Source organism: Dipteris shenzhenensis, chromosome 31, assembly GCF_047967505.1.
Source record: "Dipteris shenzhenensis isolate YYH24624 ecotype China chromosome 31, Dip_SZ_1.0, whole genome shotgun sequence".
NCBI classification, from domain to species: domain Eukaryota; kingdom Viridiplantae; phylum Streptophyta; class Polypodiopsida; order Gleicheniales; family Dipteridaceae; genus Dipteris; species Dipteris shenzhenensis.
In genome coordinates, this window is record NC_141626.1 from 30194655 (window position 1) to 30208174 (window position 13520).

General features: G+C 49.2%; 1 protein-coding gene across 1 annotated transcript in view; it reads left to right on the forward strand.

Annotated features, from left to right (window-relative positions):
* LOC147881323 (Transducin/WD40 repeat-like superfamily protein) overlaps nucleotides 1-12715 on the forward strand; it is a 28725-nt gene extending 16010 nt beyond the window's left edge. Inside the window, exon 5 of the mRNA XM_087369842.1 lies at nucleotides 12261-12715. The gene's annotated coding sequence lies outside the window, so the exon portion shown is untranslated. The remainder of the gene's footprint in view (nucleotides 1-12260) is intronic.
* Nucleotides 12716-13520: the final 805 nt, after the last annotated feature.

A 13520-nucleotide genomic window follows, 5' to 3' on the forward strand; every position in this document is an offset into this window, starting at 1 on the left:
AGAGAGAGAGAAAGTTTATTGAAGTCTTCGGGAGACCGTGAAGGTCTATGAGACTAAAGATAACTGATACAATGAGCATAACGGTGGTGGTCTCAAAACGGGCCAACCAACCGTTTCTACAAAAAAGAGGTTATGAAGGACTATGTGTCTAGTTATGATACAAAAAATATGTGTCTACCTCCAGATGATACAAAGGAGGAGGAGGAGGGGGGGGGCACCAAAAATGGGGCAGAGGGGGGAGATACAGTATACATGTGCAGGTGGTGATCGTCAGAGAACAATAATAGAGGGGCCGTCAAATGGGAAGTCGGAAAAAACTCTGCGATAGATGATTGGCCTTTGATGTCACGCGACCTAGTCGAGCTCGGTCGTCGGGGGCGGCGAGTGGCCCCGTGGATGAGAGCAACGGTAACCCCAGTGGGGCGGGTCGAGAGAAGAGACGAGATGTGATGGACTTGGATGTGTGAGTCTGTCCGCTGACGCAGCTGTCGTGGCTCTGGCTGTCGCTCACGTCCACGTCGTTGGCTAGACTGAGAAGAGGTATCCTGTGACTGAAAGAAGTCAGTGATAGGCCGTTGGGTGTCCTCACGTTGTGTGTGTTGCTCGTGTCGTCGTGCTCGAAGAGAAGTATCTCGGTGGCGGGTCATCTCATGTAAGAAAGCGGCTAGGCACCGCTGATCCGGGAATTGTAGCATGTGTGGGAGGGAGCCAAATCCGTTGCGGAAGAGGTAGTGGTATCCGCCTCGAATGGCATAATAGATAGGACATCTGAAAGCAAAATGCTCCTCCGACTCGATCTCCTGTAAGTCGCAAAGTGGGCAAAGGCGGTCCTCTCGTGGGATACCCTCTGCGCATCCACTCTCGATCCGTAATCGGTGTGACGAGACCCTAAACTGACCGAGGGAGATCTTGAGTGCATGTGGTAGATGAAGTTGTGTGTAACCCGGAGGTGTGATGAAGCCCTCCTGTGAGATCTGGAGGCAGTGTAGGCGGTAGAAGTCGAGCTTCACAGGAAGAGTGTAGTGAAGAAACCATGTCTGCCAGGTGTGGAGCTGGAGCAGATCCGCCCGAATGAGCCGGTTGACCTCCTGGTCAGTGGGAGAGAGAGGAGATGGTGGAGCGTCGAGGCTGTACTGAAAAGGAGGCAATCGGTCCAAGTCGAGGCCCAGTCGGGTGAACCAACTGGAAAGACGACTATACCAGCAATGCTGGTCCCCATCAACGGATAAGGCCATAGAGGAGGATAGGGCTAACCAAGGTAGGCGGAGGCGACCGTCAGCGGAGGAGCCAAAATCCTTGACTCTGTGGAGGTAGGTGATACCCTGAAAAGCCGCATCAAGCTGTAGGGGTGAGGCGCTGAACTCAGCTAGAATGATCTGGTGTGGTACCGATGGTTTGCTACGGATCATCCGAGCAAACATCAATATCTGTAGGCGCTCAACTCGAGCCCACTCTGTGTCTGAAAGGTCGACTCCCCACCAAGGGCTACCGTACATGCCTGCTGGGCGGACCAAAGAATAAAAAAGGAGAGACTTGGTCCGCGGGTCTTGGAAGTGGGAGTGGTAGCACTGTCGCTCCAGCCTGGCAAGAGCGGCGTATCCCCGACTGATCCTGGCCTGCACGGTCGGGCACATCGTGAAGATCGGGCCTGAGAAGACAACGCCCAAGTATGTGTAGTAGCACTGTCGCTCCAGCCTGGCAAGAGCGGCGTATCCTCGACTGATCCTGGCCTGCATGGTCGGGCACATCGTGAAGATCGGGCCTGAGAAGACAACGCCCAAGTATGTGTAGGAGTCAACTATCTCAACAAGGTCGCCGATGAAGAGGAATTGCTCTCAGTGCATAGCGGGTCTGGAAGTGTTGAAGATCATCACCTTGGTTTTCCCAAGGTTGACCTTCAAGTCATGTGTATCACAGAAGACCTGAAGTCCATCCAAGTGTCGCTGAAGACTGGTAGCAGAAGAGGATAGTAGTACTACATCGTCTGCGTATAGGAGAATCTGGATGGCAGTCTCCGCAAGAGAGCAGCCTACACCTCCGAGTGTCCTGATGGTGGTCTCGAGCTCGTCGATGTAGAGGCCAAATAGAGTCGGTGACAAGGGACATCCTTGTTTGACTCTGATAGTGCTCGTGATCTCTGGGGTCCAGCTGGTGCCAATCCTGACCTGCCCTGTCACCCGCTCATAGAGACTACTACTGCGCAGATAATTGCTGAGTCGTAGCCTAACTCCTGCAGACGTCTGATGAGTCGGGCGGGGGGAACGGTGTCGAATGCCTTGCGGAAATCCACAAAGCAACAATATACTCTCTGTCTCTTGTGTCTGGCCTCCTTAATGATCCCTCTAAGTGTAAAAATGTGATCGTAAGTCGAGTGATCCGTCCTGAAGCCGGCCTGTCCGGATGCCCTGAGCCCATGTATCTCTGCGCGAGCACTGACCTCGCCATCTAACACTTATGCATAGATCTTGGACATAACATGTCCAACCATGATGATCCTGTAATTCCGTGGATCCATGGGATCTCCTGCTTTGTGGATGGGTGTGATAGTGTTCAGGGTCCAGGCTCTGGGGAACCCGTGGCAGACAGCTTCATTGAACAGCGTTGCCAGGATGGGGGCTAGAGTTTTGATGCCATAGGCAACAAACTCTGTGCATAGGCCCTCATGATCCTTAGCTCGACTGTTATGAAGCTTATGCGCTGCGTGGGTGGCTCCTTGGGTTGTGAAGAGGATACAAGAATTGGGGCGGGGGGTGGCTGAGAGGTCGGGAGGAGGTTGATCAGGGATATCATAGAGTGCGTGCGTAGGTGTGCCAAAGGGAAGTGTTCGTGAGGGGGGGGATCGGCGTTCTAGGAATTTCCTCCAGAAATCCTTGGAGTTGCTACTAAACAGAATGTTCATTAGCGCATCCTTATTCTAGCGCAGGAAGGCTAGCTTCTTCGACGATAATCCCTGGTGAGACGTGGGTTGGCCCTAGCGTTTCGCTGGGTCGTGAGTCGGAGTGTGCGGCGTAATGCTTTGCACTCGTCATCATACCATCTGTTGCAAGGGGTGGAGCCAGCGGGTGGAGGGCGGGTGGACCGGGTAGTGGAGGGAAAGATGTGGCGGGTTGCATTGTGAAGGGAGTGGGTGATAAGGGTGGCTCGGTGATCTAGGGAGGGTATGGTGCCTATGTGTCTGAGGAGGGAGGCTAGGTGGGCTGAGTAATCAGGTGAGAGGTTATGATCGAAGTGTATATCATGATAGGTAGTGTAGTGCGGGGTGTGGTTGGGAGGGGCTCGGGGCGCAAGTATATGAAAGAAAAGGTAAGTGTGATCGGCTCCTGGGGGTAAGGGTGCAGTGCGGAAGTCAGTGATCTGTGGGGCTAAAGCAGGGGATCCCAGAATATAGTTGACGACACTGGCTCCTCCGCCATGTGGGAAACATGTGAAACCAGAGGAGGCAGGCCACCGATCTAGTCCATTGTAGATGACCAGATCATGTATACGTCCAAGGTCCAAAAGAGCCTGCCCATACCTAATAACGGGAGCGCGACTGTCAGCCGAGGAGCGAGGGAAGCCCGAGTCCTCTGTGTCCATCTCAAATAATAGGACCGGATCTGAGTGGAAGTCCAGGAGTGATGTCTGACGTGCACCTGTCCTTGCGTTGAAATCCCCAACTAGGAGGACCTCTCCGCGTCTGGAGAACTCCACAATGTCTGAGTAGAGATCTAGATAGGGGGATACCCCCGTATCCTCGCGAAGCATTCGTGCGAAATGTGACGTCTCAGGAGGAAAGTAGCAGACTGCAATAAAGAGGTCGCGTGTGGAGGGGCGTCGGAATCGGAGCCATAGGTAACGGGCATGGACATCCCGTCTAACCGCAGATGTCAAGCTCGTGAGCACTGAGCGAAGGAGTACTGCAACTCCGCCTGACCCTCGGACCCCCCCAGTATAGTTGGTCACCTCACGGAATACTGACTCCCAGGTATAGCCACTGACCAAGGGGAGAGGGCGCTCGGGGCTCTCATGTGTCTCTGTATAGAAAACGATGTCGCGTCCAGTGTATGACTCTGAGAAGTTCCCAGGGTCAGACCATAGGGTACCATTACAGTTCCATACGGTGCATGCCAAGGGTGCTGAGTCTGAGTCTCATAGACCATGTCTCCCTATTCAGGGGGGGAGTCTGCTATCGTGTCTGGAGTACCTGGTGGGGCTCGACGGCGAGGGCCAACTAACAAGTGGCCATCTCGGACGACAGCCCACTTCCCCTCCTGATGGGCTACATCTCGTTGTTGAAGCAGGGTGCGCCGCTCTTCCACTTGCATAGGTGTGAGATCCTCATCCATGAAGATAGTAGGGTGGTCCCGTAGTGTAGCACGCTGCCTGAGTGCTGCAAGTCGAGCCTGAGTATCCCTGAATCGGATGATGAGTGGCTGTGGGCGTGTTGGGTCCCGTCCTGTGCGCCATGCATGCTCGATCCCATGCTCGACGAGGCCGAGGGTAGAGGTCATAAAAGCAGTCGCGTCCGCTAAGGGGGTGAGTGAATCTGCGCGGGTGATACCTCGTACTCGGATGTTGAGAGCCTTACTGGCCCTCTGTTCTTGCTCGGCGATGGTGGCTGAGACTGCTGCTTTGGGTGCCCGTCTCGCAACGTCCACCCATCTGGTAGTCTCCGCAATAGCAGTCTGGATAGTAGCGATCCGCTCCTCTACCTCTGGTGTAGTGCGCGGGGCCGCTGTGACTGTAGCAGTGAGAGAGACAACCTCCTGACGGAGGTGAGTGATCTCCTGGCACATGCTCTGAATAAGGTGGTCTTGTGCTACAGTATGATCCCGTAGTCGATGTAGCTCCGTAAAGATGTAATCTATCGTCTCAGGTGGGACCCGGGGGGTGCGAACTGGGACATGGCGTATGGCTGTGGGGGCGTGGGCAATAGGCTAGCTGTATATGGCAGAGGAGTGGAGAAAGGCTGCTGGGTGAGGGAAAGGGGGGACATAAGAGTGGTGGAGACAGAAGGGAGCTGTGTGGGGGGTGAGGGACTGTGACCCTCTCCTGTGGGGGGCAGGCTGAGTGGTACAGTGGTGGGGGGGGCAGTGATTGGAGTAGAGATGATGGCTACGGGAGAAAGAACTGCATTAGTGTCCATTGCACTCGATGTTTTCAGGGCTGGTTGGCTGTCAATTGCTAATCCACTCCTGGAGATGCGCTTTGTGATCTCTCCCACAATTGGCTTCGGAGACTGTTTGGGTTTGTGGGCCATTGTAGGACTTGTTCAAGTGCACGATTTCCAGGGGAGGCAGATCTTGTTCAGCATTGCTGTAGGGGTGCGCAGGCCTGTGCAAGGCGAGTGGCAAGCCAAGGCTTGCAGCAGACAAGGGTCCTCAGACCACGGGAAGGCTGTGGGAGGGTGTGGGGAAGAGGCTACGGCAGGGGGGGTGGTGTAGAGGTTGCGGGAGGGGGGGGAGTAGAGTGGAGCTAGGGGGGGAGGGGGGGGGAGAATAGAGCTACAGAAGGGGGGCAGAGTAGAGCTATAGGAGAGGGGGGGCTGAGCGACGAGGGAGGGGGAGGGTGAGTGACGAGGGAGGGGGAGGGGGTTGAGCGACGAGGGAGGAGGAGGGGGTTGAGCGGCGAGGGAGGAGGATGAGCGACGAGGGAGGGGGAGGCTGAGCGACAAGGGAGGGGGCTGAGCGGCGGTGAGGGGGAGGGAGCTGAGCGACGAGAGAGGGGGAGGGGGCTGAGCGGCGAGGGAGGGGGCTGAGCGGCGAGGGAGGGGGAGGGGGGCAGAGTAGAGCTATAGGAGAGGGGGGGCTGAGCGACGAGGGAGGGGGAGGGTGAGTGACGAGGGAGGGGGAGGGGGTTGAGCGACGAGGGAGGGGGAGGGGGTTGAGCGGCGAGGGAGGAGGCTGAGCGACGAGGGAGGGGGAGGCTGAGCGACAAGGGAGGGGGCTGAGCGGCGGTGAGGGGGAGGGAGCTGAGCGACGAGGGAGGGGGAGGGGGCTGAGCGGCGAGGGAGGGGGCTGAGCGGCGAGGGAGGGGGAAGGCTGAGTGACGAGGGAGGGGGAAGGCTGAGCGGCGATGAGGGGGAGGTTGCGAGCGATGAGGGAGGGGGAGGCTGAGAGAGAGAGAGAGAGAGAGAGAGAGAGAGAGAGAGAGAGAGAGCTACTTACAAGACTGAACTAGAAAGCAGAGAAAAAACAAGCGAGATTGCAAAAAGATCTGAGGAGAAAACCCCTCCACTATTGGGGGAAAACCTCTATTCCAAGGTTGTAAACTACTCGGTGCTTTTTATCAATTCAGACAAGGGATTTTGCAGAGGCGTTTGAATGAAATGATTGCGAGTTACCAATCACATATACTTGAACTTAAGAGATTGCAATTAAGTTGATTTAAGACTTATACAGCTTAAACACAAAGTGACATCATTGGAAATTGCAATATGATTCAGGGGCCAAGACGGCTCACTTTATTCTGGAAAATGGAGATACAAGACCGAGGTGCAATGCACCTTCCAAACTAATGAACTCAGTGAAAGCCTAGGACCTAGATACAAGACTCAAGAGCATATGTACAAGGTAGACAACAGAAAGGAGGAACTCCAAGCTCAGGTTTCAACTCTTGGCTTGCCCAATCCACAAGGAAGAAGCGTGCAACATCACCACTTATATTCAACATTAGAGGCAAGCACCAATTTCTAGAAAGATAGTAGAAACAACATGAAATAGTGCTGTAAATGAGATAAACTTGACAATACAGACTCCCTTCGTGACTTGACCCTTTTGTAGATGAAGTCCTTGATGCCTCTGAAGCTCCCTTGGGTGAGGAGAGTGTGGAAATGGGGCTAGAATGAGAACAGCTCAGAAAAACTACTCGTAGGCTAGAGAGAGAGAGCCTTTATGGAGTGATAGCTGTAGAGAGAGAGTGCCAATGCTGATCCCAAGGGAGGGGATGTAAGAGAGGAGTTGCTGCTATTCCAGAGGTGTAGAGAAAGGCAGATTTTTGCAAGGGGAAGGGGCTGGAACAGTAGAGAGAGAAATTTTGCAGTAGAGACAGAAAGACTGCAGCAGGAGAGAGAAAGGGACTGGTTGCTCCACGCTAAGAGAAGGAGAGAGGATGCTGCTGCTGTTCCAGAAGAGCTGAGAGGGGGCAGATTTCTGGAGAGGAGGGGCTGGAATTGTGGAGAGAGTGTGCTGCTGTAGAGAGAGAAAGTGTTGCTGAGGTGAGAGTGTCCTGGGGATAAGCTGGCTGCACCCAAGGAGCTGGAGAGGTTCTGCTGCATCAACCAAAAGGAGAGAGAAGAAAAGTGACGAATTTTTCATGTAGGGAATGAAGGGGAGAGGCCTTCTTTTATAGGCTCAGTCCCCCCTAGGTCCAGAGTGGAAGGTGGACACTTGTCCCAGATTTTTGGTGGGCTGCAGTCCCAAAGAGGATAGCCCACAACTTGCCCCAAATCTACAAGATTTGAGGCCAGACACTTGGCTTACATGCCTTGCCACCTGCCATGCATGTTGCCACATGTGTGGGACAGGTGGACTGACCTACCAGCTCAGATTCCATGTGGCAGTTTGCCACGTCACTCCCAAAAACTCTAAAATTTCAAAGTTGTCAGAATTCAATTCTGATCGCACCCACGGGTTCCTAACAGCTTGGACTATCTACTGACGTACTCTAAGGGCATAATTGAGCCATACTGAGCTCATTTGTTGTCGTCTTATCTTGTATCTCCATTACTCTTGGCATGCTGCCAGGCCCACACCCAAAGATCAAGGAACATTCTCTTGAATGGTTTCTAGGTCAGTATGCAATCTGTGCATTTGATTGGTCCCATATTTGGGTACTCAGGTGGGGTGTGGTTTCCAAATGTCCCTCTCAAAGAGAGACCATCACTCTTGTGGGTCACTAAACCCAAAGCAAGGGGGTCCACCCTCAAATGCTAGACCTAGTCCCCATTGACCGTAATTGAACAATAGGAAAACATTTTATTTCTTAATAAGCATACTATTGAAAAACAAAAAAATATTACCAAGCAAGTGGATACATGTTGTTGAAGCATGATGACATTCCCTCCGTCTTTCATTCGGTTGTCCTGAACTGAAATGCTTCTCATAAGCATCCATAATTTCAGGACACTCTTGAAATGTAGCTCTGTCCACCCATTGGGCATCGGTGGATGGGAGTCCTCTGAACTTCAAAAGGTACATCTTGCGAGTCATGCCTCGACGTCTCGTAGTGAAGTTATGCATAATAATCTGCTTTGGGATGAACAAGATCTCAATGTCCTCTACTTTAAGTGCATCGTCCAGTGTGGGCTCTTGAGATGGTTTCCCAATGAAGGGTTTCACCAAGCTTACGTGGAAGACATCGTGGATCTTCCAATGCTCTGGAAGTCTCAATCGGAGTGAGACATCATTTATTACTTGCAACACTTGAAAAGGATCATAATATTGAAAGGATAGCTTGAAGTAGATGCGCTTTTTGCCCACTTTGGTTTTTAACCGGGTTTCTCAAATTTCAATAAGACTCATTGGCCTTCTTTCACTGCAAATGCCCTCCGTCTTTTATTTGTAGCTGCCCTTTGTTTCTCTTGTGCCTTTTGAATGGTTGCTCGAACCGTAGCATAAGTGAATTTGTACTGAGCTCATTTGTTTGTCATCTTATCTTGTATCTCCATTACTCTTAGTATGCTGCCAGGCCTACACCCAAAGCTCAGGGAACATTCTCTTGAATGGTTCCTAGGTCAGTATGCAATCTATGCATTTGATTGGTCATGTTTGGGTACTTAGGTGGGGTGTGGTTTCCAGATGTCCCTCTGAAAGAGAGGCCATTACTCTTGTGGGTCACTAATGCCCATAACTCCAAGCAAGGGGGTCCACCCTCAAATGCTAGACCTAGTCCCCATTGATCGTAACTGAACAGTAGAAAAACATTTTATTTCTTAATAAGCATACTATTGAAAAACAAAAAGAAATATTACCAAGCAAGTGGATACATGTTGTTGAAACAGGATGACAAAGGTCTAGGGTCTACCCGACTTTTTGCCGGGTCAAGTGACAAGGGTTGTGGGCCTAGTTGACCTCCCAAACAAGGTACAACCTAGGCGCCATCAAGGCAGCCTGGTGGCAGCCACAGAATGAGCCCATGGACAAGCAAAGCATCCCCGTACCCCTCTAGTATGGTATGCGGCAGACTTGGCAACAGCATGGCATGGTACTAGCATGGGACGGGTGAAAGCAGTTGCATACTCCTCTGTAACAGCCCTAGATTGAGAAGCCCCCATAGCTATCCCGCTCTCTCTCTCTCCTAGGCGCACAAGCAAGGCCGTCACTCAACCTCTCATGGGCTGGATAGACCCACAACCAAGGCCCTCACTCTATGATATAGGATATGTCATCTCTAACACAACCTTGTGTGTGGAAGCTTTAGAGTTGTGAAGGTGATTTGATTAACTCCAATATTCCAATCCGCATCAAAAGTTACTGAATACTACGTTGACAACATGTTGGCGTTCTTTGTTGTGCCATCCATGCTTAGGCACTTTTGCATCACTTGCATCAAGCACCTTGATAACGATCTAGGTTCCATTCCATCAACTACTCTTCACACAAACATCTTAGTCTTGTAGTTACTATTGCAGACTAGATGAAAACCAAACTTAAGGCATGTTTTCCAAATTTTGAGTTTGCAAGCTTCCTTGAATCATCTAGATGCTTGGATACCCATGTTAGTCTCTTGTAGTTCACCATAGCCATAGGAAAGGAGTAGTGCTCCCTTTACTTGATGAGATTCTTTCTCAGATGGAGCTCTCTAGATTCCAACCTTGAACCCAATGCTCCCGCTTGGGACTGATTTGGATGCTATGTATCTGCTCTTGGACCTTAGTATCTGTATTTGGGATTTCTTTATGCATCCCTTTCTTGTTGCCTAGGCCTAGATTCATCCCTAGACCTTGGCCATTGTACATTATGACAAGACATTGATGTGAAATGGGTCTTCTGGTTAATGTCTAAATTACTGTGGATCCCTTATGGTTTCCCATGTCGTCACAAACCTACCAATTGCTACGTACCATTGTCAAGTCCATCCAATGAGTCACCACCTTGTGAACATCACTGACAAGCAACCCACCCTCAACTTTTTTGATAGCCATGTACTTGTCCCCATCACAAACTAGGAACAGTCTAGATCTTGCTAAGAACGAAGCATCAAGAGTTTGTTTCAACTTGTCCAATATTTGACACTGTTTGCAACCGTAAACAAATAAACATATGCAAAGAGATCCCTACGACTTCTCCACAAAGATCCTTACCACCCAAAATCCTTTGAGAAACTCTAAAACTACATCACTGGCAATGGAACTACCTCCACTCATGTTTGGATCCTACGTCCATCAAGGTAATCAGTAAACGATCCTCTTCTAGTGGCCCCTCCCACTCTACCACAAACCTCTCCAAAATCATGTAATTGAACCATCGTGAAAAGTCCTTCAAGTCAACTATCTTTGTCAACAGCACCATCTCTGTAGAGTCCGAGACCAAAACTTTCTTGGCCAACATGTAGAAGGATCCAAATACCTCTATAATGACAATTTTCATTTTGTCTACTTGGAAGTTCTAGCCTCCACTTGAACAAACAACTTGCCCCAGCATGCAGCAAAAATTAACAATAATGCACAGAAGGAATGCGATTCTCCCTCACATTTGCGATTGCAACAAGCCGAGTACCGCCCTAAAGCCCCCCCCAGATCAAACATCTAGTTGTAATTTTGAGCTGAGGCTTTGGTTACTATTGACAACCACCTCACACTCCAATCTTATGTTTATGTTAACTATAATGTCGTAACCTATGCAGTGTGAGGATTGTGCCAATGTTTTGTGATGGCTCTGGCTGTTCATAGATGATGTAGAGTAGTAGCTAGAGGTGTGGGTGATTGGACCTAAGTTTGAGGATGCCTTTGTCTTGCTTTAGAAAGCTCTTTTACGGGGCGGATGGAGTAATAAGTGTGGGCTCAAAATGGGTCATGTAGAGGTGGTGTTGGCATAACAAGGAGCAAAATAATGAAGAGGACATGGGAGCAAGGCACATGCACCATTTATGGGTTAGGAGAGCACCGCTCCATGGTCTGATCTAAAGGCCATGTGGGTAGTGCGAGGGGGTGCCATCTAGGCATCATCTTTGGCTGCCATATGGGTAGGGCTATAACTTGTTGCACGGACAGCACCCACATGGTCTGGGTGGCCCAAGAGAAGGGATTGAAAAGCAAGGTTCAAGGGCCTTTTCTAGGTCTAGAGCTTGTCAAGTAGTACACAGTTGATGGGTGAGTGGGCCCTAAAGCAAGTCGTCTAGGAAAGGCCCATGATATAGTTGGCAGATGGGTAGCCCACCTATCATGGGCAGCCCTAGTCTACAAGCTGGCCCTTGTTTGGGCTGAGTTGACCAATATATTAGGGGCCCTCACCCCCCACCTTCCATGAATAGGCGCCTTGGGCCCTTAGTCTAGCAAGCCATTGAAGCTCACTTTGAGAAGTGAAAGAGTAGCAATAGAAGTAGTCTTGAGTCCACATTTCGATACCATACATTGTTGCAAGTGTGAGGTGCACAGAGGGTGCTTTCTGTATTGTGATTTGTCGTTTTTTTCCATGATCCTTTGGCTGCCTACTTAAGTGTACTTCTCCATATCTGTCTTTAACTTGTGTTCTCATGGCATTATTCTGTTTGACACTGTTTCCAAATTTGTCGCTCTCTTGGCACCTTTTATACTCTCCAGGGATGATCATTAGATGTGGTTGGGATTGCCTGTGCTTGCACGAGTTGTTTTTAATAAAATTATGAGTCAAGCATGGATAAAAGGATGTTAACATCTTGGGCCTTGGCCTTGTCACCCTCTGGGTTGCCCCAAAAGAAATTCTATACTGCTCTTCCTCTACATGAGGATTTACGACCCTGTGCTTGATAAGATCATTAGGACAAAAAAAATACTCACTAACTTTATAGTTACGATGCTGCACAGACTCTAATTGGAAAATCTCAGCATAGGAAATTATGGAATCACCTTTTACTTCCATTATGTGGTCTCGTTTGTCTTCATTGGATGATGCTTATTCCAAGAAGCCAATCTGCATACAACTGAAACACAAACCCTCTTTTGAGCTCTAGCTAATTTTGCATGGTCATTCTTCTCTTTTGAACTTGATTGCTTCAACGAGGCCTAAACATAGTGCAAAACTCTCTTCTTTTTGTTAAATCTGTGGTTTTCCCACTTCTTGGAGGATTTGTGTTTTTTGCAGGTGGCTGCAATGACATTATTATCATAAATCTTTGTGAAGTGTCTCACATCTTTCAAAGATCCCATCTTGATAAGCTTCATGGAGGTCTTGAATATATATCGGATAGTAAGAGGAGCCATACGAGGATTGTCGGACATAACGATCCAGTTGCTGTGAATTCATTGCAAGCTTGCAGGTTTATTGACCTGATCAAATCTTCTCCTTCAGTAAACTATATTCTAAAGCGCTTGATAGAAATCGTTCATTGTGAGTGGTTAAACTGTCGAATCCCTTGACCAAGTATGGGATTTCCCTCCTTGACCGGTGGTCAAGCAACACTGGTTGGTGAAGTTATACAAGTCGAAATGACTTGTCCATTGTTTCAACCGAGTTTCAACATGATCAACATTTTGTCCTTTATTTTCTCAACTGAATATCGTAGGGAAAAAGAGGGGTGTTTTCAAAGAACATTGTGAATTTGCCTGTTTTGATCCTTTAAATTGACCATGTCTCATAACTTTTGAATTTCCTCTTTGAGTTGAAATATCGTGATAATCATCCATGTCAATATGGCCGAACAAGAGAACACAGATGCATATTCATGCATGAATTGATAGATTTGACGTTGATGATTGGGCACTGGATATAGATGGCTAGGTATGCATTGACGCCCATAGTAATCCATAACTAACTTGACATCCACAGTAATCACAGTCACAATGCATCACTTTCAACTACTTTCAGTAGTTAAATCCACCTACTGGGAAGCTTATTGCAAGCAAGAAGGCATTGGAAGTGATAGTTTTATTATTAAAGCTTCAAAAATTCTAAGAAATAAACTTTAACAATGGAAGGGAGGCTTGAGTGCCCTTGCTTATAAACCATACACAAGAGACACAAATTGGTCCCAAATGCTTTGGTGCCCCTTTTGGTATTTATTTATTTCTTCTATTTATGGAATATGATTTTACAACAAGGGCTCACCCTTGCACTTTGCTTCATTGGCAGTTCTGTAGTCCCACCTAATTCCTAGCTTCAATAGGCATCCAATTTCAAGGACAAACTAGCATCCAATTGCCAAGGCAAGGGTAAGGCATTCCCTAGTGTCTGTGACCAAATGAAAGATGACAATGCATTCCACAAGTTATCCAACTTTCTAAAGAGTGTTTGGTAGTACCACAATCCAATGTTCAACCTCTCAAGCGACAATACAACAACACAAACCCCAAAATGCACAAGATCCCAAAATGCACAAGTGACCTCAAGGTAGGATGAAACTCA